The sequence below is a fragment of the Strigops habroptila genome, chromosome 2 (genome assembly GCF_004027225.2).
Source record: "Strigops habroptila isolate Jane chromosome 2, bStrHab1.2.pri, whole genome shotgun sequence".
NCBI lineage: Eukaryota > Metazoa > Chordata > Aves > Psittaciformes > Psittacidae > Strigops > Strigops habroptila.
The window spans coordinates 63,346,859-63,374,527 of NC_044278.2; the positions used below are offsets into that span (position 1 = coordinate 63,346,859).

The 27,669-nt window shown below is 40.1% G+C and overlaps 1 long non-coding RNA gene across 1 annotated transcript in view; it reads right to left on the reverse strand.

Moving 5' to 3' along the window:
* Positions 1-27,345, reverse strand: part of LOC115603996 — a 113,461-nt gene extending 86,116 nt beyond the window's left edge. The window contains exon 1 of the long non-coding RNA XR_003990095.1: positions 27,109-27,345. This is a non-coding gene — a long non-coding RNA (uncharacterized LOC115603996). The remainder of the gene's footprint in view (positions 1-27,108) is intronic.
* Between the last annotated feature and the right edge of the window lie 324 nt (positions 27,346-27,669).

Consider the following 27,669-nt stretch of genomic DNA (forward strand, 5'->3'; position numbering starts at 1 on the left):
TTATTGGAAGCTTAAATGAAGGAAGAAAGTGTTAGGAGCAGAGCTGTTAGTGCTGGAGGTCTATGAGCTCTGATATTATTCTCCTCTCATTTTCTCTTGTTTTGTCAGCTTTACACCACACTGTGGGATTTTATTGTCTTCCCAGAAGTCTTTATCTGGAACACTGACTGCAAGTAAAATAAATGCAAACTGTCAAACCTGAGCTTTAGCTCTGGCATTACAACTCCCACTAAATCAATGAGTTGTGGGTCTGAAACCAGAATGTAAGAAATAAGTAGCTTCCTATTTGTGTTATTTATGCAACCCTATCTCCCTCCCCCCCTGGTAAAATCACAAGAAGGAAAATCAGCCTCCCTTCTAACACTACTGTTAAAGACAGAAAGCCCCAGTATTTTTAGCAGATCTACAAAACACAAAACAAAGTCCTTTTTTATCTCCTTTCAATGAGGCAAAGCAGATGAGGGTATCCTATTGGCCAAGGGATTGTGACAAGTTGTCCAAGACTGGAAATTTTAAATAGAGTGGATGTTGATTAAACATGGAACAATTCCAGGATGTTCTGTGGTCTGCTTTTCCAAGGCAGTAAGCAACTGTAGTGGTTATTCTGACTTTCTTATCTGTAAATTTATAATGGAAAACTGTATTTCCCTCTGCCAAATTCACAGTTTCTATTTTGTGACATACAAATCATAAAATAACTTAAATTGTTCTGTTTTACCCAGAATAATCAGACAAAACATTTGGTGATACACCCTCTGCTCACTCAACAAAGGAGATGCAGTGCAAAAAATTTTAGCTAAGGCAAAACAGACTTCAAAGTCAGTGCACCTTACAGAGCTTATTTCAGTCTAATAAAAGCAATGTTATTGAAGCAGATTGTTTTTGTTACAGATCGGTATGTCCTCAGCCCTTCTTTGGGGATCATGGATTAAAGCTAGGGTGGTTCTAGGTGTATCTTTCGATTCCCTTGGTAGTAACAGCACTGAAATGACCTGCTAGTTTATCATCAGGTTCATTCCTTTGTATAGCTGACTCCACACATGTGATCCTATTCATAAGCATAAGGAGACACAACTTCAAAGTAGCTCACTTTTCTGCTGAGCCCAGGTCCTCAGTAATAACTGGTGAATCAGTGATCACTAACACAATAATCTTTGCTTACCAAGGGGGGTACCTGAAGCAGAGAGAGTCTTTTTTATAAAGCTAAGTATTTCTGAAAAGTAAGTCTAAAAGCCCAAATACAGTTTCCATTTGCAGTGGCAACTGATGCTGGTAGCTGGCAGGTGAGGTGTCTGAAAGAGCCTAAGAACTCACCTTCTGACAGTGAGGATCCCTGAACATTCTCAAGCTGGTTGTCTACAATCTAATGGCTGCTCCCATTTGAAAATAAGGTCCTAATGTAGCAGAACATATTAGACTTTTATGTTGGAGCAATTGCACATTTGTCCTTGGAATGTAATGAAATCCAGTAAAGCAGAAAAAAGGAAAGCACTTTGGTGCCTGTGAAGTCTGCTGAGAATAGCATGAAAACACCTTGTACAGTTGTACTGACAGGTTTATATGGGCATTTACTCCAGTTTATTTTTGTGACTTCCTTGGCTTTCCCTTTTGGGCCCAGGTTTTTAACAATTTTCTTTCATAGTAAATTATATATTTCAAATTGTGTGCTTTTAGCAAGATCATGCTCTGTCTTTCTTACACTAATAGAAAAAACACTTGCAATATTTAAATATTCAAGCAAACAAAATGTCTAGCAGCAACAAGAAGATGAGGGTGCCCCGGCTGTGTAGCATAAGTGAACACAGAGATTCAGTAGAAAGTTTGCACACACTCCAAGAAAGGTGTCCTCCTCCAATAACTCTAGTGATAGCCTACCACTACCTAAGTCAAACTTACTCTTTTAGATAAATGCACCAATATTGTCAGTCTCTTAGGCAGTGGTCTGCATGAGAGACAGCTTACCCCTTCTTGGGTGGAGTGTGTATTGCTGCCCTATCTGGAAGAACAGTAGATCTCTTAGGCAGATAAAAGTGGCAGTATGGTGCTCTCCTACTCCCTCCCTCCCTTTGAGCTGAGGAAGGCAATGTTCGTTACACAGGTAATTTTTTTTTTTTAGAGGAACTACCAGCCTGGCTATCCAAGCATTGTTTCAGTCTTCAGACCCCCATTCTTAACCTACACCTTCATTTTGCTGTTGCATACCCCTTACTCTGTTATTTTAATGGGCCTAATGCCTAAAGAGCAATTAGGAGCCATACTATTTTTTGCAAAGGGGACTTGCTGTTATTATTAATGCTGTCAGGTCCATCCATCTATCTCAGGGGTTTATAATGTCTGAACAGCATTTTAATGACAAAATGCAATCCAGAGAGTGTTTTCCAGACATTTTAAAATCTGCACAGTGCTTCTAAGACATTGTGATGTCTGGGAGAGGCTTCACAGCTCTTCCAACAATCGAAGTTTTAAAAGGCAATACATTTTTTAAAAGAGGCCAGGAATTCGTGAAGGTAATCCAGAGTAAGCATTCTTGCTGAGACCTTGAAAGTAAAAAATTGAGGGTTTGTCCGTGTGAGGAAATTAACTGGCAGAACTATGGCAGTATAATTATAATGCCGCAGCAGCTACTGCTTGTGTAACTCTCTGTGTTCCTACACAGACACTATTCTGGAATAAAAGTCTTTTTTTTTGTCAGTAGACCTTACACTGCTTTGGAACTGACATAAACTCTTTCTGCCTCATAATCACTCGGCCCCCTACTACTGAAATCAGCCTTCCATTTTCTCTTTTGTGCAAATGCCCCTTCACCAAATTACACTTTCGCAGCACAACCAATGACTACAGAAAATGTCTGCAACTACTAATTATAGGCAAAAAAAAAAATAAAAAAATCCCACAACAAAGAACCTGACGTGGCAAGAGAGTGTGTGCAAAAGAGTGACAGAAGGCCAGAGCCAAGGCTACCACATGTGATGTACAGTAGCAAGGGGAGTGGTTAAGGTGATCTTTGCATAAGAAGAGGAATTGCTGTGCTCCATCAGATGATCTGAATTCCCTTTCCGTACTTTTCTGGGCTTTGCCAGCTTATTGTGTGTAGCACTTGCAACAAAGTTTTGTGCAGTGATTTAAAAGAAAAACAACTCATGGTTTAGAGAGAAAGCTAAGGCAGTTCATCACAGCGCCTTCAGTGAATGAATTTCAATTGGCTTTCCACTTAGTATTTCAGGAAACTTTAAGAGAAAATGGATTGAAATATTTACAGTGCATATAAATCACAATAAAAATGGGAACACTTTTTCAGTTATCTACTTGATGAATAGTGAGAAGGAACAATATTAAGCTGGAAGCTTAAACATTTAATATGGGATAATGTAGAAGCAGGTTTGGTTCAACTGAGGATCTGATATTGTAATAACCAAACAAAAATGGAACTTGAGTGGTTTATACATGTTATCAGAACTCTTCAGGTGAATGGAGGTCTTAGTAAGAGGATATACTTTTAATGTAAAATGTACATTAAAAGTACAGTTTCTGTTCTTCTTCTGTTCTTCTGTACTTCTGATAAATGTTTAATACTAAACTTACCTAAAATTCTAATAAAATAAAACATATAAGGACAACATCTACATCAAGTAGTTCAAGTCGCTTTTACTGTGTGTTAAAGAAACAGTTTATATTGTGTTGGATATCAAAGAAACCTGTTTAATAAAAAAATGGGAGTCTGAGTCACACAAATCATAAAATGGGAGTCAGTGTTACATAAATAAAAGATTCTGACTCACTAGATGAAACTGGCCACAATGCACTGTGCAGACTGGTCCATCACTGCACACCTGCCTGGAAAGTAGACCACACCATGGGCTTCATCCTATAGACATTAGTTTAACAAAAAGCTTTTTTCGTTTCAAAATTTGTAGTCCCAAACTTTGTATGCTTGTCAGGAATGGGATAATAATGAAAACAAAACACCATGTCTAAAGAAAATGCCCACAAATATTCATGTTTTAAGTGATCTTCCTTTCGATAGGTTTTTAGGCTTATATACTTTTTCTTCTAAAAATGCTCAAATAATTAAGTTAATTGGTAAGAATATTAATCAATCAATCAATCAATCAGGACTGTTTAAATATATTTTGCAGAATATTCACTAGAAGTGAGTTCTTAGTAAGCAGAAGTTCACTATTTCCTAAATCCTTTCCTCTTCCTGGCAGGGAGAAAGGAAAGATTTCTCTGTTCTGACAGGACAGAGAAATATAGTGCGTGAGCCATCTGTCTGAACACAGGAATTTGTATTCTGAATTAGAAAAGGGCCAAACTCCAAAGAATAAACGGTAGCATCTAGTCACACTTCCTGTCTTACGATCTCCCTCTTCTTGTCCAGAGAAAACAAGCAGGATTGAAGCTGGTAGTTGAAATGAGTACAAAAACAAGGATTAAAAGTCCCAGATTCCCACCCAAGCACAATCTGCAGTGAGTTGCATTCCCTGCTCACTCCTACAGACTTTGTTCAACTTAGAGAAGACTGTAACTGAATTCTCTTAGTTACCTGATGTAAAATAATTGCCAACCAAGAGTGTATGACCAAAGTGATGATATGGATCACTCAGAATGATGAAAAACATGAGAAAATTTGAACTTGGACAAAGCAGTCAGTTGAGTACAACATTAGGAATTCTTATCTTTGTGCTGATTTTGCATGGTGCTGTTACAAATTCCACTAAGTCACTGTTCCTTTATCCTACTATTATAAGGGAGTTTATGTATATATATTTAATTGTTCAGGTTAGAGAAGACCATTTGCCCAAACATGTTTGCAGGAAGACGCCTCTTTCACGCAGATTCTGGCAGCACCAGTGCTCAAGCCAGCTTGTACAACCAAAAGGTCACCCATTGCTGGGAACTTCAGATGCTTTTGTGTTTAGCTTTTGTATCCACCTTGCCACTAGGAATGTTATGCATTGCTGTGTACCAGTCCAGTTACTCTGCACATGACCCTTACCACAAGATTGGCTAATGTAGAAACAAATACAGGGTTTTTTTTTTGACCACATAATTACAAAGAATAATGAAGACCCTTGGTGACAGAATAAAATCAGGTTTAACGTAGTTATCCCAAGATTGAGTCTAAATGGTCTTTTTCTCTCCATCACTTTTATCTGACAAGCTGTTCACACTTAGTTCGTACAGAGGACAATTTCGTCTTGATGTATACTCCATCTTCCCAGATTAGCTTAGTGAAACAGACACCTCGTCACCCACATCCAAGCAACTGTTTCACAACAAGAGATACCCTATGGCCATTCAGCAGAGAAATCCTTAGTGTATGGTGGAGAAGAGCTGCTGAAGAGTCTTTAAAAAGAATGGATTAGCAGAGAGCATGTTGGTAAGGTGACCCAATGTCCTGGGTTCAGCTATAGCAGTCATTTTTCTCCTTCTTAGTAGCTGGTGCAGTGCTGTGTTTTTTTTAACTTTCAGCCTGGGAACAACGCTGATAACGTTGTTATCTACAACAACGTTAAAAACGCCGATGTTTTTAGTTGTTGCTAAGTAATGTTTACTCCGACCAAGGACTTTCTCAGTCTCATGCTTTGCCAGGGAGGAGGGGAAGCCGGGAGGAAGCAGAGACAGGACACCTGACCCAAACTAGCCAAAGGGGTATTCCATACCACAGCACGTCATGCCCAGTATATAAACCAGGGGGAGTTACCTGGAAGGTGGAGATCACTGCTCGGGTCGGGCTGGGTATCGGTCGGCGGGTGGTGAGCAATTGTATCCTCTCCCCTTGTTATTTCACTAATCATTATTATCATTGGTGGTAGCAGTAGTGGTTTTGTATTATACCTTAGTTGTGGGACTGCTCTTATCTCAACCCGTGGGAGTTACATTCTTTCGATTCTCCTCCCCATCCCTCCGGGAGCAGGGGAAGGAAGAAGAGGGGGAGTGAGTGAGCAGCTGCGTGGTTCTGAGTTACCAGCTGGGCTCAAACCACGACACCCAAAGCCACAAGCAGCGAAATGCATGAGAAGCTACTGGGTTGTACCAGTTGTCCATCTAGCCGGGTATTTTGACTCAACAGCAAAAGGAGATGTCATTCAGCAATAGCATGTGAGCCTAGTCATTATTTGCAGTCCAGTTCTTTTGTACTCCCCTGGCATACAAATAGATATACTAGGGATTTTAGAGGGCACCTCCCTGTTTAGTCCTTTTATACCTCTTTATGGACTTGCTGTCCATGAATTTTTCTGACTTGTGTTTTGACGGTCTTCGAAGGGTTCTCTTAGGGTCTGCTTCCACAACCTCTTGTGGCAGCAAGTTCTGGAAGTTCACTATCCAGTGGGTAAATGGACTGACTCTTTGCTTTAATCCAGACTCCTACTATTTGCACCAAGTAGCCTCTATTTCTCATGTGGTGAGATGTGGTGAACAACCTCTGCATCACCTGTTCACCTTTGTGGTGGAACTTCACTCATCTGCCACCTTCCCCCTCTCTTCTCCAAACTGAAGAGAGATATGACTTCAGTTTATTATGCAACTTTTGATTAGTCACACAATCAACACCACCTGTTGTTGATTTTATTTTAGTAAAGCATTTTGAACTTCTTGTAATACAATGTTCTTGGTATCTTCAAGAAGCCTCAATTAAATAAAACCCAACAAACCAATAAACCCAACGCATCAGTTGTAAAGTTCATATTTCTCTTCATTTGGAAGCACAAGGAAGAACAGAATGCTCAAGCATTTCAATCTATTATTAAAGGTGTTCGTAGAAACAACATTGTTTATGTTGTGGGATTTGAGATTAAGTAAGAAATCATGAAATTAGGGACTGTACTCTAAAGTGCATGGAAAGTAAGGAAAAACTTATGTTGTAAGGTCATGTGGAACCCGTCTCAGGATCAGTGTCTCAGAATTAGGCGACAATGGGGATTAAGACACAACTGAGAATAAAAGGCTGGACTGCCCTTAACTTAGCGAGATCTGGGAGCCTAGCTGTCTCCTTCTCTAGGGAAAAATCCATCACCATATAATTTCCAGACTTTATGTGTCAATTGAAGTACAATTTAAGCATCATCATTATATTGCTGTAATATAACTTCTTGGTGTGACTTTTCTTTCAAAATTTATTCTAAAATATATGCCTTCCTATGCATCATTATACTATCTGCTGGAGGTATCTCCTTTCCTGTAACCTTAAAAAACTGTTTTCATAATCCTCAAACTAACCACTACGAGGTATCTCACCCCATTTCCTCTCTTTTATACTTACTGTTGTAGTGTATTTCCATAGAAATACTTAGGATACAGTTACTAGTGACACAAATGTCTCCAAGTCCCATGTTCGGTGAAGTCTGAAGACCAAGGTCAGGATATTGCTTTTTTCAACATCTACATCTCTGCCTGCGCAGCTGAGTAAATCAGGCACATATGCACAGAATGTTTTTTTCAGCCCTTTCCTTACTTGTCTCACAACAGTTGTCTAAAAATGTCTATTTGCAGGGTGAAATGTTTTAAGTCTTATGTTTGAGTACTAGAAAGCAGAGATGACCTTTTCAGCTCCAGCTCCAGCTAGAGAGACCTGCCAGGCCCCATTTTTTCAGCCTTTGCTGCCCCCTAAAGATCTGATAAACACAACCAGCTGTGCTTGGCTGGTCCTTTGCTCTGGGTGTCAAAGGAATAATCATGCTGTAACTGCTCATTCTTCCTTTGGCTCCTCTTGTGTCTTGCTCCCCTTCCCATGCTCTACTTTGCCTTGTAATTCCCTGGCTTTCCCACCTTTCTGACTTACCTCTTGTTTTGCCCTTCAGCTCGGTACAACTGTATCCAGTTTCCTGTCCTTTCGCTTGGCTTCTGATCCCTGTTCTTGCCTAGATGCTTACCTTGTCTATCTTTACTTTTCTGTTGCCTGACTTCGACTTGTCTCGCTCTTCCTATTGATTGGTCTCTACACCCAACTCTAGCTAGATCCCCACTAAAGTATAGATTACTTGTTCAAGTCCCCAAAGAAGATAAATTTCCTCCTTACTCTCCTTTCTTTTTGATACGTTAGGAATATAACTCTCTGCTTTCAAACTGAGATAGGAACGATCTGTTCTTTGTGTCCGAGGGGAGATGTCTTTCTTTGCAGGATGAAGTTGTGTGTCTCATACTCGGCTCTCAAATCTGGAGTGACAAACATGTGCCCGACCATTAACCTCTGACCCATGCTTCTGCCAGAAATGGTCTGGCCAACAGAGCTCAGCATTAAGCACTTTGACAACAGAGAGGTATTAGTTCAAGTGAAGACCTGCATTAATATGCCACCTTACAGGGACTAAGCCGGGAATGGATGCACTGATGACTTTTTTCTTTGACAGAGACTTAAAGAGTATTCCCAAATTGTGGAACTGTTTTTTGATCACATGTTCTCAAATTCCTGTTCCAAAGATTTGAGAAAACTGTTATCACGTGCAGCAGAATCTACCATATAATATAACTATAAATGTTTCTTTTTTTGAGGCAGCAAGAAGAAACAAGCTCACTAGATCATATTCTACCTTTTTTCTGCACTCTGGCAACATCAGTGATTTCATAAAGTGGCAGTCAAGAGAAATGTTATAAATAACATTTATGAACATACAGTTTATCCTTCTGTATAGTCTATATCCCATTCAGGAATACATTTAAGCAAGTGCTTGAGTGCTTTCCTGACAAGGGATAATTTCCAACCAGGGCCTCTGTGCACATCAGCTCTTCTGCTAGGGCAAGAATGAAAGCTAAGATTATCTGAAAAGTTCACTTTAATTCTTAATTTTCACAATGTCAGTTTTCTAAGGAACCTGATCCTCATTAAGTTACACATTTTCCATGCACAGCTTAGCAGTGAGCTTTTTTTTAAAACAGCAAAACTCTGTTCTCTTTTTTCTTTTTTTCTTTTTCTGCTTTGAAGAAGGAAAGTATCTTTTTGTCTTTTGTTAAAAAAGGTTTTAAAAACTGGTTTTGTACAAGGTCAAGAAAAAGGAGAAATGAAATGGCATGTCCAACTCTTTCAATTTTAAGTTTAGATACAAATTTAACTTGGTGGTTACTGGCACCCAGAAAAAGACATCCCACCTCCTCCAGTCACATATACACATCACGCATATCACTGGTTGTAATCTTTTTTTTTTGGCAGATTGACTGACACTTGCAAGACTCTGCAGGGTCAGTGTCCATTAAGCAAGTATCAGGACCTCTTTCTGCTAACACCATGCTCCTCTCAGAACAGACCTCTGGTGACACAATGCCTGTCTCAATTAACAAATAAACCTTACAGCAAGGGAAGAGCTTCTGTAATGAAAAGTGCAAGAAAGATGTACAAAACCGCTGCCGGACTATTCTCTCCTTTTCATCTCTGGACTTCATTCTTTCCCTGCCAACCCAGGTTTAAGTCTTTTTTACGTCTTTAGACCTAACTCAGTTCTCTTTCCCTTCTCTTCCATTTCCAGCTCAGTATCAATGATTTCTTAAGGCCTTCTCCTTTGCCAGGTGTTCACATACAGCATCTGTGGCTTGCACTGGTGGAATACCTGCACCCAGGAACACTATTTAGACAGATGTAAGAGATCTATCTTTCAGGAGCAAAAGTTGACAGTTTTCCACTCCATCTATTTTTTTACAAAAACAACTAATGTCTTTCTCATCCAGGAGTGCAGCTGACCTGAGAACCCAGATTCAGAGGGAAGAACTTTCTCAATCAGCACGCCTCTCACTCCAGCTCCCAAACTGCTTATAAACTGGACACAGAGAAGAAGCCTGATCCCCCTTGCTCACCTCCAAACTGATGAGTCATCAGCCACAACTTAGTGGACCAGGTGGAAGATACAAACTGGAACAGAAAAAGGGATTAAGGGACTTGCTTGTAGTGCTTACACACACAGGAGCTTTGAAGTAAATGATGGTACCAGGTGAAAAACTGGACATGAGCTGGCAACATGTGCTTGCAGCCCAGAAAGCCAGTCATATACTGGGCTGCATCAAAAGAACCGTAGCTAGCAGGTAAGGGAGGTGATTCTCCCCCTCTACTCTGCTCTTGTGAGACCCCATGTGAAGTTCTGTATCCAGCTCTGGGATCTCCAGCAAAAGGAAGACATGGAACTGTTACAGCAGGTCCAGAGGAGGGCCATGAAAGCAGTCAGAGGGCTGAAGCACCTCTCCTATGAAGAAAGGCTGGGTTTGTTCAGCCTAGAGAAGAGAAGGCTCCAGGGAGACCTTATTGTGGCCTTTCAATATATAAATGGGACTTGTAAGAAAGATAGAGAGAAACTTTTCACCAAGGCCTGAACTGACAAGGGACAACTGTTTCAAAACAAAGGAGGGTAGGTTTAGATTGGACATACGGAAAAAAATTGTTTATGATGAGAGTGGTGAGACACTGGAAGAGGTTGCCCAGGGAAGCTGGGGATGCCCCATTCCTAAATGCCCCATCCCTTTGAGCAACCTGATCTAGTGAAACCTGTACATAGCAGAGGCATTGGACTAGATGACCTTTAAAAGTCCCTTCCAACCCAAACCTTTCTGTGACTGTGATTTTATCTGCCTTTGCAAGCAAGGGAGCATTTACACAGGGCTCAATGTGGGTCAATGTCCCCACACAACACAGTGACAGGCAGACCTTGCGATGCTTGCTTGAGTATGCAGTACAAATTCTCCTCACTTCAGCTACCCTACAGAATTTGGAGGAAGGGTGTAAGGTTCATCCAGTAATCATCTCAAAAAATACGAAAAATAGTGTTCTCAGCTCTTGATGGGATATTGAATAGAAAAGATGAGCAGAAAAAGAAAAAGAAAAAAAGCTTAGATTTTAATTTGCTTTGTTGCGCATGGAAATTTTCTACTTCCACTGAATCTAGAATATTTAAAAAATGTAACTATCTAACTGGATAACAAACCTGGCTACTGTGGCTGCATATACATACAAATGGTGAGGTTTTGGTGAAGACTGATGCAAAAGTACCACAAACCCAAGCTCCAACACCTGGATCCCACTGTCTTTTTAAAAATTGAGGTTTCCTGCTTATTAAAAATAGCCAATTTCTGAATTAAAAGAATTGTAAAGAGGGAATTGCTTTGTTTTATTCCTCTTTGCTGAGATAATGAATATTTTACTCAATGTAGGAGAGTGCTAATCTGTTCCCTTCTACTTTTTGTACTTCATGAAAAGCAATTTTGATAACTCACCGAAGACAACTGGAGAATTATAGTGTCCTCCATCCACCCAATTCTGTTTGTCACTATATCACCATTTTCTTCCACTTTTTTTTCCAATCTGAAAAGAATGGGCTGGTGCTAAGCTTCCTCTGTTCTCCAGTCCTTAAAAATTCATTAGGTGAACACCTAAAGGCCAAAATGCAGAAATCTGTCCTCTGTTCTTACTCAAGCATAACTGTGTTGCTAACTTTGACAAAAGTGACTCATTTTTGTAACATTTTACGTGTTTGTAGTTTAATATTTAAAATAGCTTTCTTCCATGTAGGATGTACAGAATATTAGTATTTACCCACTTATGCTGGTAAAGGGTGGAATAAAAGTGTAGTGTTGTTTCGGGTCATATGAATATGTCACTGATGGCTTTGTCATGCATGAATAATGTAGGCAATACAACCTAATTTTGATAATATAATTTTATTAAACTATGATATATCATTTTTATATATTCTGAGGATAAGTATTTTTTAGCTACATGTGGTACAAAGTCGAGCAAAGAAACCCACCCCTAAATGACATAATGACATTACTGAGACTGGTTTCTGTGAAAATAGTACTTACAAAGTATAGCACAGTAGTCACTATATATTCATTCCCTCTCCCATCACTTAATTACATCACCCTTTAAGACAGACGTATAATGTAATTAGAGATTTGAACAGTTCACAGCCAGATCACTTAAAGTAACATTGTTAATGGGCTTTAGAAGTTCTCTCTTTAATATTGCCAGTGTTATAACTTCTAATTACCTTAATAATTAGGACTGTGTCATTCATGATTGAGGTAACAGTTGCTAACACTAATGGGTATTAGAGGTCTCTCACAAGGCATGTTTTGATGTTCTCATCCAGTTGCTTAGGGCAGGCAACAGCTATTTGTCCTTAGAAACATAGTGGTTGCTATGAGGTGGCCTGGGCAGAGGCATCCTTACTAACCACTTTAATACTGCCACCACCACTGCTATTTTCATTGAGGAGTGACTATATAAAATGCATTCACCATGCACTACACTTGAAATGCAAATGTGGCACCTATGGATGAAATCTGTTGAACATTAATTGCTATTGTTGTTACTGCTACAAATAACAGCATAAACTTGAATGTCAAACCTGACTGAAATTCAAAGAAATCCATAGGTAACCCTTCCCCAATCCCAACCCCACAAATTAGCAATGATTAAGATTTTTGAATTTCAAGATGACACATTTGCTTAGATGTGCTTCATTATGCATGGGTAATTCAGAAGTGTAACTATAACTAGGTTAAAGTCAAAAGGAAAGCAATTGGGATTTGCAGCTATTTTGCCTAGAAATAAGGCTAGTACCAGCTTTACAACTACACTTTTTCTAAAGACTTCTGGCATATACTGAAACCAAGTTTTTCATGAAGAATAACAGTTAAAGGTTCTTCCGTATTTGGCTGAAACCAGAAGTTCAGAGATACCAGCCTGCTTGTTGGCCATTCTGCGCTTTGATGCTTAAGAGTGTGGTCATGGGAGAGTGAAGAACTCAGGATTTAGTCTACTGTCTTCTATACACCAAATTAATCAAGATATGTGTAACTGGATATCAAAATAAGATTTACAGAACTATCAAACACAGGTAGATAGGAAAAAAAAAGGCAATTTCATTGGACATTCACCTAACTGGTTTTAAGAGTCCTCTGAGGACTGAGGACAGAATGAATTCTCTTATTTACTTTACTTTTTGGAGCTTTATTACACTGTACAATATAATTGGGGAAGCATTTATTTTTTAGATTTTTTTTTTTTTCTCCCCAGACATAGACTAAACTGATTTCCTGACTCAGGTTAAATTACACTGAACAGGTAAAAGGACAACTCTATGAATGCAGAGAAGAATGCCCTGGGGATTAAAAAAAGATTGATTCATCCCAGTACCACTAAAAACCCCCAAGAACTTAACATTTATTAGACTGGACATGAAGGACATACTCATATAGATAAGATACACACGGTAAATTAGCCCTTTAAAGTACAACACTGAAATCAATACACTACACAGACACTACAAAGACACTCCCATTCCTCTTCATCTAAATTAAAATCTAGGTTAAAAAAACAAAACAAAAAAAACCCCAAACAAAACCACCAACAAAAAACCCCAAAACAAACAAACAAACAAACAAAAACCCCCCAAAAACCAAGAAAAAAAAAAGAAAGAAAAGAAATCCCAAACTCATGTATCTAATTGAGCAACAAGTATGAAAATTTCCCTCCCTCACAGGTAAATATATAATGTGCCTATGGTTCAACCAGATTTAATTTCTACAGACTTCCAATATTAATTTGGCAAGTATCCTTGCTCCTTTTGTGTCCCTTTTCAGTGAAAACAAAATTGTAACAGTACTACTTTTGTTTGCCATGACCTGAAAAGTATTAGATATACTTCTTCACATACACATACAATCCCGTCAAGGAAAGAATTTCCATCAGGAGTGATCAGTTTTCATAGTCACTAAAAGATATGACTCCAGGATTTAAAAATTCTTATATTCAAGTCATCTTGAAGATTTTTAGCTCAGCAAATCACTGATATGAATGAATATTCACATACATATATCTGTTTCATATACAATGCATGTGCATGTATATGAATGTATACACACATAAACACACACACCACTGTCAAAACATTTTGATCACACATTCCCAAAAGTTTTCACAAAATCTCTACTAGCCATTTGGATACAAATCTATTTCATTCAAATTCAGAACTGTCATGATAGAAATTCTACAGTTGTCCCTCACTAAAAGTCAAAAGCTATTAGATCTTAGCTCACATGAAACTATGCCAAGATCATTTAAGGAGCATGGAGCTGCTTGTAATGCAACAGAAACAAACACAAACAGCAAGTAATTCAAACTACTCTATGCAATATTTACAAAGATGTCAATCTTAGACGAACAAGCTGAACAAAGACTACCTGTACACATACTGTCATAGAGAACTCTGCACCAGATTTCCAGGTATGCTAACAACATCGGCTATTTATGAGTCTTTCAGTCTTAGTGCTACTACATTAAATGCCTAAGCAATTTCTTACATGCATAATCCTATGTCATAACTATATGTATTTAATAAGGGTATGCATATAACAGCACTTCACATCAACTCTTTATGATTACATTTTAGAAAAAATTTAATGCAAGTACTTCTGCTAGACTCAGACAAATGAAAGAAAGTAACCTGGCAAAACACAGGCCCACACCATATGGAAGAAAACCATATTTTAGCTCTTGTACTAGGAAAGCTTTTACCTTCTTTGTGCACTAGAAGAGGACAAAACCAGCCATTCCATGCAGTAGAGAACAGTATACAGGGGATAACATTCCTCTAACTTCTTAACTTCCAGGTGCATCCTCTTTTCTGTCATGACTCTTCCACTGGGAAACTATCACCTGGGAAAAAGTCCTAGTGCACCAGTCCTGTGCACTGTGCAGTTGGGCTGGCATAATATGTGCGACGTTGAAATTACAGTGCATATGTTACACAATAAACACATATTTTTTGTTGCCTGGAAATGCCTCCCTTAAAAGGGACTGCAGTGAGAGATAAATAGTTAACCTGTTACCACAGTATAGAACACTGGAGTAGCAAAGAAGCAGCAGCAGGCTACCCATTTTCAACCTAAAAAAAATATTCTGTGTTTTGGGTAAAAGCTCATGCTTAACCTGCACTGGTTAATTCCACTTTCGATATTGCATCATATGCATGGAAAGTAATGCAGTGTATTTTACACATTCTTAAAATTACCTCCGAATAAAGGACAGGTAAAGACAAGAAACAGAAATACAATGAAAGAGAGATAAATTCAGGCCATCTTTATGCTGCCTAAATCTTAGTTTAAATGATCAACAAGGGCAGGTTTTATTACACCTAAATGAGATACCTCCATCTAAATTATCGTCTAGGTTTCCTTTATATTCACTGGAGGAGAACAGGTACTTCTACAAGCACAGTTCAGTTCACCCTTGGTGGGTAGCCCAGAGAGGTTGTAGAGTCTCCACCCTTGGAGATATTCAAAACCTGACCGGACATTTAAACCTATTTGGATAGCTCATGTGCTACAAGTGTGCCTACTTCTGTAGACTTTTCACCAACGAAAAGAGCTCCTGGTGCTGCCCCTTTGTCTGCCTGCCCTCAAACACCACCTAATAGATGACAAAGTCAAGCGCCGCCTCTATTTCAGACCACAAAGCTCCCTAGACACACTGAGAAGCTCCCAGGTCTGGAAATGGTTCTTGTAGCTTTTAACTGTCCTCTTGAATGATTTGAGAGCAGGAAAGGATATGTCAAAAACCCACCTAAGACTGAAGAAGTTATTTTCAGAGTAGACAATGAACAATAGAACTGCTGAAGCCAGTGCAAAGCACAAGAGTTCTGATAATTTTAATTTCAAAAGGACTTAGAAAAAATGGCGACTGCTTTTTCACACTGCTTACTCTTCAAAGAGTGGTATTTTACCCTAGCTAGTGTGTACCTCAGAAACAGTCTTAGTAGCCTGAATACAAAGTAGATGGCAGTATAGAACAAATGAGATGCCCTTGGCTAATGTATATCCTATGGGCTTGCTCTAAGCTTTCTCTTTTTAAGGTGTGCGAAAAAGCCCCACACTGTGCAGACTCCACAGAAAAAAAAAGAGCAGTGTTTCACCTGTGCACTCACAGGCTTTGTCTAGCTGTTTGGAAGTGTGCTACCATACAGTTCTGTTGCCTTCAATCAACAAGCCTTCTCTGCATCCAAGTCTTAACCCTGGCTATTAATTACCCTTCTGTACCTCATTCTAGGTACAGAAATAAAGAAAACAAATCCAAGATAATTTCCCTCATATTTCAAAAGGATATCAAATTTGGGCTTTCTGTAAGAGGTAGCCAGAAGTTCACCGAATTAGAACAATTTTCACTAAAATGTTTTACATATATTACATACAAAACCACTGAAAACCTTTTACATGCATGGAGGATATACACTTAAAAAATTCCATCAGTGTTTTCCTGGAAGAAGCAATGTTACTTAAAAGCTTCACACTAGGTAAATATAAGGATATTTGAAATGCCAATTCTGTTGATTAGAGTTAAGCTAAAAAAGTGTCTTCAAACGTATCTTTCTAAAAACACCCAGCAACATTCCCATCAGTGTCACACCCTGTCTCACTGGAGAGTAAAAGCAGAAAAAAGCAACATCACTCTAAGCTCTAGTGTGATGTTTTCCCAACTTCTAAAAAGGCACAGGCAATAATATGCCCTTCTGATATTAATATAACCAGACTACCATTTTTAATAGTGTTTAAGGAAACTACTTCACTCCATTGTCCTCATGCATCAAAAAATCATCACCAGAGTTACTAGAAGGCTGAACATCTGCATGTTTATGAAGAAAGGAGTGATGATTAAGATAAAACTTACTGATCTCAGGCCGCTCTTTCAGATTAAAAGAATAAAATTAAATAACATCATAACATTAAAAAACTCGGAGCTTGCTGAGGGTGAGTGAGTTCATGACAGGCACAAACACCGATAGCTACATCCACCCAATGCATTCTCCACTGACAAATCACTATACTACAGGTGCATGCATATAGATTAGCTTAAACTAAATACTGCCATTTACTACATGATTTTTATTTTTCTATTCATGTTGCTCTCTTTTGAACACAAAGACATTACTCCATCAGTAATTTCAACATTCTTGAAGAATACTGGAGAAGTGAATACTGTATATACACGCTTATGTGCTGTATGAAAATGTTGTGAGGTCAACTGCAATTTTACAGGTCTGTTTCCTGGTAAAGAGTTTCAGCAGTTCATTGCTGAATAAAACCCCATTTCTGCCCCTCTCTTCCACATGCTTTAGCAAGTGCACTTTTGAAAAAATGAGTAATTGCATTTGAGTCAACCTGCATGCATTGAAGTTAAGCACCGTTTAAGTGTTTGCAGGATTAGGGCTTAAGCTTCCAATTATCCCTATTGCAGCTGTATGACATATACCCAAATGAATGCATTTCTCATCAGTTTTAATTCACGTTTTCTCTTTTAGGGGGCTGAAAATGGCAAACATGAGTAGAGGCTGAGTGGTGGTGTTTCTGTTAGGCCTACACACCTAATAAACCAAAATATTTACTCTCATTATTACCATCAACTGTTGAGGTAAAGATTCACTATATGACCCAGCGATCATGCTATACATGCCACCTTACTTTAGAAAACAGCCCAGAGTTTTAAATTCAAAACTGGGTAACTTTGCAAGATATATATCTCTATATCTCTATATAGCTGTATCTAAAATATTTTTATGTGTGTAGCAGGTTCATCAATATTTCACTGCAATGAAAGCAGCAATTGCTAGGGAGGTTTTGTGGCTGGTATTATTCAGGTTGGAGTACACAGTCCCAGGAATCTCTGCTTACCTTAGAAAATACTGTTGAGAATTTAAGGCTGCATGGGAATTGTTCTGTGGGCATTTTATTAATTGCTAGTTGCACAGGTATCAATGATTACCACTGGGTGCCTCCAACATTGTTATTGAATAAGATGCCAAAGAATATGTATAGTTTTGGTAACTGTTCACTAGCAAAAATGTTCTTTAAATTGGAAAAGCCATCTTAGTGATTCAATACCATGTTTTTTTCACGGAACATATTCATTTTATTCTTTTTTTTTTTTGGTTCTACTTTTGTAAGCGAAATAGAGTTCCACACTCTCATTTAGCTTTTACCAGCATTTGAAGTTTGGTTGCAAAAATCTTTACTATGCCAAATAATTTAGAGTTCAGGATTGCTTTCAGTGTATATTCACCTGGAACACTATCTCCATGCTGATGATGCGTTGTGGATATAACATAGATGCTTTATCCTCAACCTCCAGCGGATATGTGCAGCACTACTACTGGCTCTGTCCAAGAACTGCATGCTCAACACAGAGAAGAAACAAGGATGAAGAGGAGCATGACCAGCAGGTTGAAGGAGGTGATCCTGCCCCTCTACTCTGCTCTTGTGAGACCTCACGTGGAGTATTGTGTACAGTTCTGCTGTCTCAACATAAAAAGGACATGGAGCTGTTAGAGCAAGTCCAGAGGAGGGCCATGAGGATGACGGGGCTGGAGCACCTCCTGTATGAAGATAGGCTGAGAAAGTTGGGGCTGTTAAGCCTGGAGAAGAGAAGGCTGCGTGGAGACCTCATAGCAGCCTTCCAGGATCTGAAGGGGGCCTATAAGGATGCTGGGGAGGGACTCTTTGTTAGGGACTGTAGTGGTAGGACAAGAGGTAATGGCTTCAAACTTAAACAGGGGAAGTTTAGATTAGATATAAGGAAGAAGTTCTTTACAGTGAGGGTGGTGAGGCACTGGAATGGGTTGCCCAAGGAAGTTGTGACTGCTCCATCCCTGGCGGTGTTCAAGGTCAGGTTGGACAGAGCCTTGAGTGACATGGTTTAGTGTGAGGTGTCCCTGCCCATGGCAGGGGGCTTGGAACTAGATGATCTTAAGGTCCTTTCCAACCTTAACTATTTTATGATTCTATGATTCTATATACCATACTGACACTCATATCCTAAAGGTACCAGTATGACATATATCCTGTTTGAGTTAAAAGAAAGTTAATTTAATTTAATACTGAAATAAATTTAATTAAAAAAAAATACATTTTAATACCGAGGTGGAGAGAGGGAGCAAGGAAAATTTGTATATCACAACTGATGACTTCTAACAACACAGTTTTTCAGGTTACTGCTGCATAGCATGTATTAGACAAGAAAAAGAAGTCTATATGTAGGGGTACAAATATGCTAAGCCATAACCTGCAAAGGGCTTGTGGGAATACTAATGGCAGAATCCATCCCAACAAAAACACTGTGGAGAAACCAATAATTAGACAATGATCTTGAAAGAAAAAAAAAAAGGTCTTCTTACACCAGTGTAAGCTGGTGCATAATGGAAACCAAGTGCTAAGAGTAATTTAACAAAGTTTCACCCTTTTTAAAGCAAATTTTCATGTTTCCTCTGCCCACTCTAGAGCATATGCATGTCAAAATTGCCTGAAAGCAAAGGCATTTTATATTATGGATACGACCAAATAACCCCTTCACCATGAGAAACAGATCTAATGGATAACTCTTTAAAACCTCTGTGATACAGTATATCAATTCAGTGCCATGATATGGCATAGAAGGCCAAATCTGGCTTTCATATAAAGCAGGTGAGGCCTTTCTCCTGAAATCAGTTTTATATACATTTGTAAAGTAATGGATGACTGAGTTAGGAAATGCATCTCTGAAGCTGTATGATAAAGATCCTGACTACTGCAAGATGGTGATGTGGTGATTCAGTTCTGCTGCACTGCAACTTTTCACAGTACCTTTTCAAAAAGCTATTGTTAATTTTAAATGTGGAAAATATGCATGCTTTTTGGAAGGACAAGTAGGGGAAACAGGGTCTAAATGGAAAACTTCTATCCACATCAACAGAGCTAGTCCTACCTGGCTCTACTGTAGCTTGAAAGAGGAAGCACATTGCTAGGATGGAAGAGTACTGCAGAGAAATCAAGGCTTATCTAATTCAGTTGGAGGGGGGACAGAACAGAAGCTTTTTTTTTTTTTCTCTTATTAGCTGTGCTTCTGGAAATGTGGATAATTGTGCTCCTGAGTCCTAACACAGGAGCACAATGCTTGTGCAGTCATGTAGCCAAAAGGTTTCACCAGTGAGCAACCTCCTGTTTTCTGTCTTCTAGCAGACACCTACGGCTATCTCAATATTCCCCAGTGGTTCAGTAATGAGCCTGCATTATTTCTCATATAACAATGTGCACTTAAATGGTCATGAAAAAGAAGAGGTATCACATTTAGTACAACCGCCCCCCAAATGTCAAAAGTCTAAGGGGGTGAAATGTGAACTACAACAAATATGCAGATATGAATTTAACTGCAGAACTGCAATGATGCTAATTGTAATGCTATCACCTATAACCCATGTTCACTCTTTTTTTTATGATTGTATCAACTTTTTTCCCTCCATTTAGTTGTTTGATTGGCTCCATAGTGCACTACTTGTTTGTACCTTAGAAAAGCAGACCATCATCAGACTGTTATAGCTGGCTCCACACTAAGACCTTATACTTCTACCATCATACAAGTAAATTAGGTTAATGAGGTATTACTATCACCACTATTGCACTTTTACGGTAATAGAAAGGGACAACACAAATCTGTTGCCACTCCTGTTTCTAATTCTACTGTGTTCTGTATCTATTTAAACAATGACAGTAACAATATTCGAGCAGCTTATCATTAGAGTGATAGGGTCTAAGGAATCTGGCTGTGATAGCTCTGAGCCTGTTTCTGTTTGTTTCTACCAAATACACATACTCAGTGTATACTCAGTGTTATGGCAGGATCGAAACACGAGGGGAGAAAATTGTACTTACTAATTTAGCAAGCAACATTGTTTCCTCTCTTATCAACACAGTTTTGCATTTTAAGAATTCAAGAGAAGCACCTGCCTTTACTGAGACAAGAATCTGAATTTAAATCCAAGCATTAAATCCATCCAGGAGGAGACCACACCAGTCCAACTGCCCTGTAAACATGGTGTGTGTCATCTGCCAGCAACAAATATTGGAAGACATCCGACCACTTTGTCTTGCATGACTAGTAACATGTAAGAACTGGGTCCATAAAGCTTTGTTTTCCTTTGTTTTTTTTTCCTTTTTATTTCCAAATGCTCTGATACAAATTCATCCTCAGTCTACAGTCTGAAACAGCCCTTTGAGAACCTCTCCACAGTAAATGCTCCGGAACATTTCTTTTGTAGATTTTCTTTGCATTTTAGAAAGACTAGTTCTAAAAAGAAAAAAATATTATGTGAAACAGAGCTAGATTTTTCTTCATTGTCAGTAAAAGGATATAAGTACTGCCTCAGTTTTTCAGTTATTCTATAAATAATGTCTCTGCATTTTTTAGGAGTATATAAAAATGCCTAGCTGTAGTATCTTAATGTACACAGTACATTCTGCCAAGACATCCAACACAAGTTCATCCTAATGCCCCTATCTTCAAATTCTCAAATGCCTTAGGTAAATGACTGTTACAAATACTTGGGGGTTAGAAGTGCACACAGAAATTACCAGTAACATTTCCCCTTTGATTGCCACCATTAAGAATAACAAATACTGTCACTGTAGAAAGAGAGCAAGATGACATGATACCATATAAAATGACACTACCAAAAACATACCTGTAAATGAAAGCTTTGAGAAACTATCTTTTAAATGGGAAATATAGCTCACTTGAATGAATATGCAATATTCTCCGAGGGTTTGAATTAAATACAGACCTTAATAATTACCCTAATTACTTCTGTTGTGATTCTACCTTTGAGTCTACATGAAACAAACATCTAACAATTAGTTACACTTTCATTTAATCAACTGGTTTTGAATAAATGACTGTTGGTATTTCTTTTAACAAACTTGTTCTTTTAGAAAGACCAAAGATAAAATTGTTTGTTTCAGTTTAGCATTCAACATGTCATTAGTTTGGACTAACATATTTATTTGGGGGTTTTTTGCCCAGCAAATGAAGTCTTCTATCTGGCCACAAAAGAAATGCAACAAAAGCTACAGCAGAAGGTGGAACACATTATTTGGTAACACATCTCAAATACAGCCTGGACAAACTACCTCTGAGGGTAAAAACATACATCACATTTCAGCTTCCAAGCCCAATTTAGTCTTCAGTCTCTCAACTGAGCCTGTCAATTAGGGTGTCAATTAGGCCCTGATCCAGCAGAGCACCGAAGCATGTGTGTAATCTAAGCACGCGAATAACCCTGTTGCTCACTGCAAATCAGGAGGATGATGACGGGGGACAAATGAACAGGGCCACCAGTTCATTCTCACATGCAGCAATTACACCACACTTTAAAATATTTTCTTGATGAAGCAACATACTGGAAAATTGTGGCATTTGTCATTTCTGCTGCTCTTGGAGCCACTATAAAACAAAGCTGCTGTTCATCTTTTTTTGGTTGTCAAAAAGAAGCTAGATACTTTCTCGCTAAAACTATCTGAGAAATCACCTCTTTTCCAAAATACACCTGGATTTGAAGCAGCATCTCTCTTTATAAAGTTATACAACAATAAAATAGTTTTTTACATATAGTGCAAAGACTGGATTTTCAGTATTTGACTTTTTAGGAGATCCAGCACTAGGGATGCTGCTGCTCCTATATGTGTAACTAGAGCTGATTCACTGCTTTGCACCAGAGCTTGTCTGTACCTAAAATAGAGATAGCGATCTCCCTCTTTTTTTCCAGAGCATTGAGATCTCCTGATTATATAAGTATTCCACTAGAACAACTTTTTGCTGTTGTTGCTTAGGCATACATACCATGGCTTCTGGGACAAGTCAGTAGCTGTTGCAAACTGATGCATATTCCTCTCCAGGAAAGTAAAAATTATAGCTACAGCATGAGATTCCCCAGTTGAAGAATCACACACAACTGTGCAATGATGTGCCTGCAGAAGTACTAGTGGACGCAGGGCTGGGAACCCTGAAGATCAGTCCACTTTGGCAAAGGAGTCCACTGGGCTGTGGCAATAGTCTTACTCTTTGAATGCTCCCTTAGTAACTAGATAAAAAAGACAGAAATGTCATCTTTAAGAAGTTTCACCTGACCTCTTCAAAGCTTATTCCCATGCCAGTTTTAAAATATCACAAATGTTTGAGATCAACCACGCAACATGGAGCTCGCTAATGACAGAGACAAGCCAGTCCTTGCAGACATGCTTTCAACGCTAGGCAAATGCAAATCAAATACCATGACAGTACCAGCGCACATTTTCCTCTCTGAGCCTGATCCTTAGCCTGAGATACCAACGCTCTGACAAATTAACCTCTCTTAACTTCAGAGTAAATGACACAACAAGGAATTCAAAACTAGGTTCAGGATTTTGCCACACTCAGTTATGAAATGCTTTCACACTAGGTAGTATCACTCACAAACAGATCCAGTAAGAGGCTAATCTTGTTCCCACTGGAGTTTGTAGCAAAACTTACTCGGAAACAGAATGAAACCTAAATTTGACACCAATGTTAAAACTGATGGACTCCTTTCTATAGGCTGTCAAGTAAGTAATAGGTTGTTTGTACCTTTGATTGTTACAGGGAAATTACCAGATCAGAATTCTGAATCCCTATAATAAACAAACTTTTAAAAACGTAACTCTTGCTTCTCAAACACTGTGCCATGTGTTTTGTCAGGGTAGTATAATACAAAAGGTTGTGATGTACACATTAAGATTTAAATGCACTCTCTCTGGAAGTGACATGAAACGTGCAGCCTTTCCAACAATTTTTACACAAGAAAATTAACTCATTAGTTCTATCTCAAGATTCAACCTCCCAAGTATCTGAACAGCAATGGTTTTTACCTTCTGAAAACTGCTGATCCTGAAATGTTTTTGCAGCTTTCTACGGAGAGCAATAGAAGAGTTTAATAAAAAGACACACATTGGCAAAAACTCCTCTGTCCAATGTATCAGCATATTTACTCATCCACACGTGGCCACAGTTCACCCAAACATCTTTCCTCTCTTGAACAAAACATCCTCCCCAGATTTCTGGGTTTAAGCGGAAGAAAACACGTGGTGGAAGGTGCATGCAATCTATCACAGGAGAAAACCACTGAGCCGGAAAACAATTCTAAAATGTGTACAGGGCTACAACAGTTAAATCTCAAAGCTGCTGAGAAATTGCTTGGATGCTATGAGCAAAAGTGTGGTTCCAGAGTATAATCCTAGTGATACACTATGTTCTTTGCAAAAGGTTGTGAGGCCTTGGCCTAATAAGCATAATCTCATTACACTGCAAATAAAAGTTTCCTATTTATCTCCAGATTTCAAATGAATCTAATAAGGCTTATGATACAGTCACCCAATACCCTAATCATATTTCTGCCTATCTAAAAGCAATCAGTAATTGTGTTATAGCAGAACGTGCTGACAATACCTCTGACACAGAAAGGAGAATGAGAGCCCAGCTGTACTAATTAAATTAAATGCTAGGCTGATGGAATACATTTGCTGAAGCTTGGAGAGTATGGGTGCAGAATTAATAAGCATTACAGCTTAGAGCAGGAGATGATATCATAATGGATGCAAGGTTTTGATGTGGAGAGCCTCATTCAGATTCAATGTACCATAATGTACGGATGTGACAGCTGCTTAGAGAGGTGCAGAACCTTGAACAAAGTGCACAGGAACTTTCTCTCCCCCCTCCCCCTTTTTTTCCCTTCCTCTCTCCATCCCTCCTCCCCCCACCTTTTTTTGTTACTCGCATAGGAACTGCATTTTAATATAATCCATCAGCTCAAAAAATACTCCGTTGGGGCCATGGTTCACTGTTTATTATGATCCTACTGCTTTCCACTGTGATTTCTTTTCTTTCCACCTTCCCCTCCTGTCTGCCGTTTTAAACTAACCAGACCATAAATTACAGAAACACAGTCTGTAACACAGAATGTACGCGGTTAATCATGATTTTGCCTCTCTTCCTTCTTTCTTGCTATTTTTAATGCCAGAAATCCCGAGTGCAAGCGCAACGGGGGCAGACGAAATCCCAAACGCTGCCCACCTCTGTCACTGCGGCCAAGCGGCTGCAGGAGGGTTTGGGAATGACCAAGAAGCACTTAAAGCGGCTGGGCCCGGAGCGTTCCCCCGGTAGAGGGCCGCCAGGGCCCCGCCACCGATCCGCTCTCCACCGCGCCAGGCCAGCTCGGCCCATGCAGAAGCTGTGGATCACAAGCCGCCGCCGGGGAGGCCGGCCAGGCCTGATTACCATGAGAATTTTGACAGGATATTAGATTTACTAATCCTGAACTTCCCGGACTGACCCCTCACTCGGGAGCAGACAATGCCGCTGCCTGCCGGCGACGCTCCTCCGTCTGCCCTCAGCATGCTGTACACCCCTCTCATCCCCGTCGCGGCACCCCCGGCACACGCACAACTGCACACAGACATCCCCACCCCGGGGGCCGCGTTTGGTTTGCGGCGGCAGGCGCCGCCGCCGGCCCTCCCCGGCCATCCCCTCAGCCGCCTTCCCGCACCACCCGCCGCCCCCGTCCGGGCAGCTGGACCTCGCCTTCTAGCTCCTCTCCCCCGATGCTTGTAGGAAGTTAAGCCCCCTGCGGAAGCGGGCGCGGCCCGTCCCGGCCGCTCGCTGGCCGGATCCCTGCCGGAGGGGCTGCCCGAGCCGCCCCGGGGGCGCCGGGACCCCGCTCCCCCCACAACAGGCGAGCTCTGCCCCCCGCCCCGCTTTTCCCCCCAAAAAGGCTTCTCCTGTAAACACAGTGCCTATTAAGTTGCTGAAACCAGCAGATTTCCACTGATACTATACAGATAAAGCTGACCATTAAATCGCAATTTAACATCTCTAGGCAGCAGTGGCTGCCGACAACCTCTAAAGCTTGTAATCCCATTTAACCCCCTCCTGTCATGAGCAGGCCCACCCCTTTAGAATAATGCAGGCCAAATTAAACCTGACACGGCAACAAGAGAAATAAAACCCCCTTTAGCTTAAAAGTCATGCCACAGTGGGTAACCCTGACCTTCAGCTTCCCCACTCCCTTCTCCGAGGAGCCCCCCCCAGACGATGGCGTTGACAGAGACGAGCAGGGAATTGGAAGAAGGCTGGGTGTCCCTGGGGACAAATTAAAGGGAATTTTGCTAGACAATAGAAGGAAATTTCACCTGAGGATTTTTTATTCTCCCCTCCGCCCCCCCCCCCTTTTTTTTTTATGTCTTCCTCTAGTAATAAAAGATAAGTTCTCCCTGCCTGGCCGGCTAAGGGGCATCCCTGCTGGAGGGCCCCCAGCCTGTGCCATAGCCTCTCTGCTTTGGAGAGGAGGCTCAAGTATTCAAAGCTCATGGCTGGTATTTAGCAGTGATTTCAGAAGGAAGCTCATCGCTTCTAGGTCCCCTAAATCAAACACAAATCCACACAAAATACGAAATGCCCTCCCTAGCTCAGGCTCCTGCCCGTAGTCGATCTGCTTTGTTAGGAAAGGGGGAGAAAGGCACGGTGGGGTGAGACTCGTCCTGCATTATTCACACACTGCTAGTCCAGGAGTACATGAGGAGCTTTCAGACCTAAACCGGGCAATGTTGCACTCATTACTCCAATCTTGTTTGGGAAAATAACGCTGGTCATTTGACAGTATTTTCGACAATGCGGGACTATATGGGCAAACCTTTATAAAGAGCATACATCCCCGGTACTGTACCAGCGCTTCAGCCTTTCACACCTAATCTACACACAAGCAGACCACCACAGATTGCTCCCCAGTTCTCCTCTCTGTTTACTTCCTGCTGAAGAAAAGAGCAAAAGTCAGAAAGCACCTTGAGGCAGGTAACAGTCATATTGCCACTCTTCTCCTCGGTTTCTTATTTCTCTCTTTGTGACAGATGCAATGGGAATACGAGTCTATGGCCAAAATACAAATCAACATTTTTTCTATCTATCCATCATCTATCTAGCTATAAATATACACCTGAAAGCAGCCAGACCTGCCCTCGCCATACCGCACACTTTTCTCAGCCCTCCCCCACCTGCCCTTATTTCTGCACGCTGAACAGCATGCAAACAAGGCGCCTTGCAAAACAGAGCCATGCCTACAGCAGGAGAGGCAAACTCCCGGATTGAGTTGGAAGTTTGCTGTGGAAGTTTGCAAGCTGCTCGCAGCGAGCCCCTGCAGCGGACCCTGCCTGCACACACCACTCTGCCCATAACTCACCAAGTCACTCTCCCAGAGGCCCCTCAGCAGGAATGAACTTGCAGCGCTTCTAAATAGTGGAGCACTAAAAAAGCAGGCTCATTACCTGGACACATGGCTTCTCATTACTCCATTGCTTCAGATGCCAGATCCCTTGGTGCTTCAGGTCAGCTCAAAAATTTGAAGTACTCCTTTCTTTTTTTCCCCCTTTCCCTCTTTCTTTCTTTCGTTCATCCATTTAAGAAAAAAAAAAAAAAGCTTAACTAAAGTTTGCTTAATTTTTTTAAGAATAAATCCGGCATAAATGTTTATTTCGACTTCCTAGTGCAGCAGTGCACCGAAGCCCAGCCCGCCCAAGCCTCTTTAGCAATGGAGTGGTTTATTTAATTTGTCAGTATAATAGAAGCAGCTGAGTGAGAGACAGAGAATGCAGTGTGGTATAAAAGAAACAAAGGCTAAAAGTACCACTATTTTGATTCCCTTTTTAAAATTACTTCCAAAGTGTGGTATCTATTGTGAAGAATAATGCTGAACAAAGCACAGAGTCTTGGCAATATTCACAGAGCTCATTCACAGAGCCAGTTCTGTCTGTACATTCAGAGGTAGAATACACTTATAAATGATGCATTGGAAGGACTATAGTTCCTATTGTATTCCCAGTGTAAAC